General features: G+C 40.2%; 1 non-coding gene across 1 annotated transcript; it reads left to right on the top strand.

Annotated features, from left to right (window-relative positions):
- The first annotated feature begins 6,241 nt into the window (after positions 1-6,241).
- Positions 6,242-6,314, top strand: Trnak-cuu (transfer RNA lysine (anticodon CUU)). Its single transcript has one exon. It is a non-coding gene; the product is annotated as a tRNA-Lys (tRNA).
- Positions 6,315-6,547: the final 233 nt, after the last annotated feature.

Here is a 6,547-nt window from a genome sequence, read left to right as displayed (position 1 = left end):
TGATTAAAAAAAAATAGAAAGAAAACAAAAACAAACAAACAAAAAACCAATAAAACAACACACAAGTAGATGTGTAGATGTTCTATTTAGGGCTGAATTCCCTACAGTGACCTTTTCTCTGCACTCTGACCAGTTGTGCATCTCTGTGTTGATTGCCATCCACTACACAAACTACCTCCCTTGGTAAGGGGTGAGAGATGCACCAATCTACAGGTACAGGGAGAAGCATTTAGAAGGCTCTTTGTTGCTATGTTCATTTAGCAAAATAACAGTAGGCTCTCCCCTAGGGCCCATGAAGCCCACCCCTCACCACAGTCATGGTTCTTAGCCAGGTTCACAGCACCAAACACACATTCTATCCTGTGGAGGAAGCCTTAAATCCAATCAGAAAGTTCTTGATTACTCCATAGCATTCATGACACTATTGCCTCGGTGGGCATATCTTTCCAGACTCGTCACTGTTGCTCCCTGGATAGGATTGTTGATGAATTTTCTCTCCTAGTAGCCTGCATTGTACTTTCTGGCACGACAAACACTACCCATGAGCATATAGGCAGCACTAAGATCCAGTCAGTTCTTAAAAAGACAGATGAAGACATGTTTTTGGGGGCGTTATATAGTGGGAGAGTTCTGGAAAGAGTTGGAAAGGGGCCATGATAGTGAATACTATCAAAATACATTGTATACATGCATAAACATTCTAAATAAATAAATTAAAAATAATATACTGAAGAAAGACACAAAAAAAGAGGATGAAATACCTCACTTTAGCCTCCAAGATGACTGAGACAGGTTCTAAACTAAGTAGGGTTAGGATAAAATGAACATGTAGCAGAGCAGTGATGGCACATGTCTTTAATCCCAGCACTCAGGAGGCAGAAGCAGGTGGATCTCTGTGAGTTTGAGGCCAGCCTGGTCTACAGAGTGAGTTCCAGGACAGCCAGAGCTGTTATACTGAGAAACCCTGTCTCAAAAACCAAAAAACAAAACAAAACAAAACAACAACAACAACAACAACAACCAAAAAAAAAACCAGAACATGAGGCATGTAGCCTAGCTTTGGGTGTTTTAGTCTTTTCATTTCTTATTAGTTCTTTGAGAATTTATTTTGCTCATATTCAGCCCCTCCCTCACTACTCCCAGTCTGAGGCCTTACCTAACTAGGCAACTTTTTGTCCTCTCTCTCTCTTTCTCTCTCTCTCTCTCTCTCTCTCTCTCTCTCTCTCTCTCTCTCTCTCTCAACTCAAATACAGTTGGTTCTTCCTATATATTCCTGGACTATGACCTGTCACAGGAGTGTGGTCAACCCAGCAGGAGACACACCCCTAAAGCACACCCCTGTCCTTCCAGGGGGGATTTTGTACCCACCTCTCCTCTCCATGTTTGGACTTTGTCTGGTTTCACCTTGCATGGATCTTGTGCCTCCACTACTGAGAATGCATATGTGCAACTGTCTGCTGTGCCCTGAGTACTATTTCCTTGAAGTTATCCACTTCCTCTGGCCCTTATAATCTTTCTATCCCACCTCCACAATGATCCATGAACCTTGGGAAGACGTGGTGTGATGTAGATATTCCATCTAGGGATGAGCATTCCAGAGTGTCCTATTCTCTGCTCCTTGTCCTTCCTGGTCTCTGTGTTAACTGCCATTTTACTGTAAAAAGAAGCTTTTCTGATGATGGTTGAGAGATGCACTGACCTATGGATATAGTAATAAGTCATTAGGAGTCTATTTAATACTATGGGCATTTAGCGGGCTAAAGTAGTAGGTTCTCTCCTATGGCCTATGACCTGTATAGCCAAAGATACTTAGCCTTAATATCCATACCAGGTGTGAGTTTCAAATTGTAGAGTGGGTATTAAATCAAATCATAAAATGTTTAGTTAATCCTATGATGTTGGGGCCGCCAGTGGGCATGTCTTACTAGGGCAAGTACTAATTGCAGCTTGCAGGTTTTGCAGCTAGGTAAGAATGTTCATTTTTTTCCCCTCTTGTAGAGTATATAGCATCTACCAGAACTGTGAAATCTAGACAGTAAGGAACGAAGCTTCCAGGCTAAGACTAGGTTTTTAACCTCAAGATCTAGAGGAAAACCAAGAGCATTGTAAATAATTTGTAATATTGGGCCATCTATGGGACTTCACTGCCCAAAAATTCCAAAAGAGGTAACCTATTCCTAGGTTACCTGGGATTTTCATTTACTCATCTGTGATGTCTAGCGTTGACATTGTTGCCCTATTGTAGGATAACTCTATTTATACCTTTTAAAATAAGTATGTGTGTATACATATTGTAAAGCAGTAGGTTCTCCTCTGACCATTCCAAAAACGTCCTTAGAATTAGTTACCCCTCTCATATTCCCTTGTATTCCCTACCCTCCCATTCCCCTCAATTGTTTGTGCCGCTCTGTCCTATCTCCCCTCCACTTAAATGTCACTCATGGACTATTAAAGGTAGTTCATCAGTGGACTCTAATCAAGTAAAAAATAAACATTTTAAAAATAGGTGGAAATAGAGTCTGTTACCAAAAAAGTGGCAATAATAAATAAAACAGGAAATAAAGATTAATTGTGAAAAAATATGCTTATAAAGCAATACAGTGTGAGTTTTGGGGGTTTTAAAACATTGAAAATAAGAAATAGTGCAGCTGGGGAAACATCTTGAAGAAGAGGAAGTTAAAGTAACGGGACGAACCTGCAGAACACTGCAGGGAGCGCAGGCCCAAGGGCTTGCCAGTCAGTGTGGCTCTTGGCTCTGCCAATTGCTAGCTATAAACTCATTGGCAAGTCAATGCTTCTGTACCTCAATTCCATTTTGATTGTGATTCTGAAGGACACATGTCTCAAAAAGTTCATGTATCAGGTGTGCTCAACCTACCATTCATGAGCCATGTGTGTTTCCTTACAGTTATGAATGCCATTCACCACATTTGCAGATGGCAATGTCATGTCCCGTGACGAAATGTTGGTCATTCCTGAGTGAACTCACAACTGTTGTCTGGATCTGACCCATTCTCTGACTTGTCTTCTTAATTTAGGTTCCAAAGGTCATGCAACATGTTTAACAGAAGCTTCTAGATAGAATATGCCCAATCTACACTTCAGTATTTCTGTTCATGTAAGAATTTTCTTTGTAATTGTTTTTGGTCTCTTTGCCTGTCTGGAACATCTTAGAGCTAATCCACCACCATGCTCAACTAACACTCCTTTCTGAACACATCTAGAATCTTCCTACATCTCTTTATCTCACTTAATGATATCTAAGTCAAGACTATCACTTTTTCCTGTAAGTGCAAGACCCCAATCGGTGTCCTCACTTTAGTGTTTAGTCTCGATGCAGTAGAATCTGAGTAAGCATAAAAATACCATTTAATTTCATTCTATTGAACTAAATGGCTTCCCTTGTCAGTCACAATAAAATTCAAAAGCCAGTACGAGGCTACAGTTCTCTGCATGTTACCTGCCTACTCCTTAACTTTCTTATTTCTTCTGGCCATACTAACATCTCTGCTGGTTCTGGGACATGCTGAGCAAAGACTTTGCACCAGCTAGTCTACCTGCCTGCAATGATCTCGATCATGATTTACTCAGATCTGTGTGCAAAAACACTGAATTAGAAAGATCTTGGTTGACCGCTTAAAATACAAATGTGTTTTCCCACTCCATCTTTCCTTATTTCTTTCAAGAAGTACACAGTACCCTGCTTTTCTTTTCTGGGTAGTGGAGAAAAATTGAAAAAGTGTAAGATTACCAAGGACACAGGCCTTGAGGACAGTTTAGTGTTAGAAAGGAAGTATTTCACCCAACTGTAGCTTGAGAATTTCTCTCCAGCTCCTGCCACCAAGTCCCACCAGTCCCAGAGCCCACTTATAAAATAAACACACAGACTCTTACATTATTTAAACTGCTTGGCCATTAGCTCAGGCCTGTTATTGTCTAGCTCTTACTCTTATATTTAGCCCATTTCTATTAATCTTTACTTTGCCACGTGGCTTGTGGCTTACCGGTACTTTACATCTTCCTTGTCCTGATGGCGGCTGGCAGTGTCTCCCCCTCAGCCTTCCACTTCCCAGAATTCTTTTCCTTGTCCCGCCTATACTTCCTGCCTAGCCAATGGCCAATCAGTGATTTATTTACTGACCAATCAGCAACACACTTGACATACAGACCATCCCACAGCACTTCCCCTTTTCTTTTCTTAAAAAGGAAGGTTTTAACTTTAACATAGTAAAATTACATATAACAAAACAATTATCAAGCAAGAATTACAGTTACAATATTAAAGAAGAGATCCTATCTATCTTATATTTGTGAGTTTAAGGTTTTTATATCTAACTTATCTTTTATTATAACTAAGGAAAATTGTAAGTATCTAGTCTTTAACCACATCAAAGACCTCAGAAGGATATACTACTACCTGAGAAATGGAGAAGGATATAAGCAACTTTTAGGAGTCTTGTAGGGTAGACAGAGACAGCTGGCAGCCTGGACAGTCATTCAAAGTTCTCTTGTAAAGTTGGGGCATCTGTCTTCAGCCCACAGGCCTAGAGTCTCTTATTCACTTTTCTCTGTGTCCTGTAGAATGTCTGGCAGTTTTCTCTGCAAAGCAGGAACCTGAAGGACCATTTTGTCAAGCAAAGTTCAGTGGTCACCTTTCTATGGGTCCTGCATGTCCAGTTGATCAAGCAGTCCAGGCAAGAACAGTTTCTTACCCAAATGGCTATTTTTGTCAAAGTGAAGATAAACTCCGTATGGAGTGTCTTCGATGCCCATCCTCCTCTCTGAAGTAAATCGGTGCTGTCAGGAGCAGACATGTCTCACTGTCCAGAAAGTCTAAATTTTTAAAACATTTTAAATGCCATATTCTGTAGGTCTTTGAAGTGTTTGAAGACTACCTATCTATCTGAAATATATCTATGTATACCTAGAAGATTTAACTAACATGGCTACAAATATTATCATAGATGACTAACTATTAATCTATTTTTTAATTATCCATTACAATTTTAAATGAGTTACATAAACATAATACCTCAAACAAGAATAGAAATATATATACAGTATAACAAAATTAAGTTTAAACTTGTATCAATAAACTAAAATCTATAGCAATGTAAAACATTTTAAACAAGTTGTTACTCTTTAAAAGTAGGTTCAATAATCTACCCTTTCATCCTATCATATCTAAACTATCCCCCTTTTTGTTTTAGAAAGAGATTGTATTTATAATCAACCTGATTTAAATAAAAATATTGGTTTTTCTCTGTCCCACACCAGAGGGCTCTTCTGATTTGGGACACAAGAATCTCTTAACCATTTTTTTTTTTTTTTTTTTTTTGAGCAATATGTCTGGGTTTAGAGGGGGAGTGAGCCAATTCCATCTCTAAAGCCAGCTTGATATATTTGGGAATTTGGGCGTAGCTTTTCTTACTACTTCCTGCTGGAGGGGGGCGCTGTATCATATGGAGACAGAAAGAAAATTTTAGGATCATGGAGTAGTCCGTGAGGCTGTATATCTGAGCCAGTTGACTTGAAACCATTCTGGATGTTGAATCATCTGGGCCATGGTGTCATTGGTGACCTTTCAGGGGGTCTTGGCTGGTCAAACCTGATGTATCTTAATCTGGAACAAATCCATAGTCTCTGGCTTTCTGTGGAAACAAAAGCAGAGACTCTTTTCCAAAGCAACATATCCTTATATCCAAATTTTGAAGTCAAGGTACCTTTAAAATATACATTTTGGCATAACTCAACAGCTTTTACAATCAAATGTTTTTCTGCAGTTACGAATATCAAAGAGAACATAATCCAGATTCTCTGTGTGGTAGTCATCTTTACGTGGCTTATTTTTTTATATTAGCTTGAGCCTATTTCTTTTAAACTGCAGCCTTCTAAGCCTGAAATGGCGCAGTGGCTGCTGGCTCCGCCCACTTCAGCTTCCCAACATGGCGGTGGTCCGCTTTCCGCCAGCTCTGGGAGCCATAACTCTCAGAAATAGTGGGTCTACAATTTTACCAAAGTAGCGTGTAGCCCAGAAACCTCTTTTTTTGTTTTGTACTAGCAAAGGCTAAATCCACCACACAGCTTAATGTGCCACTTGCAGGGGCCTCATTCTCGCCATACGGCGGCAGGTTGAGCATGCACGCCAGGAACCCGCCATAGTAGCTCAAACATGCAGGCTGCCGCTAGCTTAAAAGAGACAACTAGGAGCTGTTTTTAGCTCCCTTTTAGAATCTTTTTTGCCCGGCTAGCTCAGTCGGTAGAGCATGAGACTCTTAATCTCAGGGTCGTGGGTTCGTGCCCCACGTTGGGCGCCATTTGTAGCTTGAGAATTTCTCTCCAGCTCCTGCCACCAAGTCCCACCAGTCCCAGAGCCCACTTATAAAATAAACACACAGACTCTTACATTATTTAAACTGCTTGGCCATTAGCTCAGGCCTGTTATTGTCTAGCTCTTACTCTTATATTTAGCCCATTTCTATTAATCTTTACTTTGCCACGTGGCTTGTGGCTTACCGGTACTTTACATCTTCCTTGTCCTGATGGC

This window comes from Peromyscus eremicus, chromosome 9 (assembly GCF_949786415.1).
Source record: "Peromyscus eremicus chromosome 9, PerEre_H2_v1, whole genome shotgun sequence".
Taxonomy (NCBI): domain Eukaryota; kingdom Metazoa; phylum Chordata; class Mammalia; order Rodentia; family Cricetidae; genus Peromyscus; species Peromyscus eremicus.
This window is presented reverse-complemented; position numbering and strand designations above follow the sequence as displayed.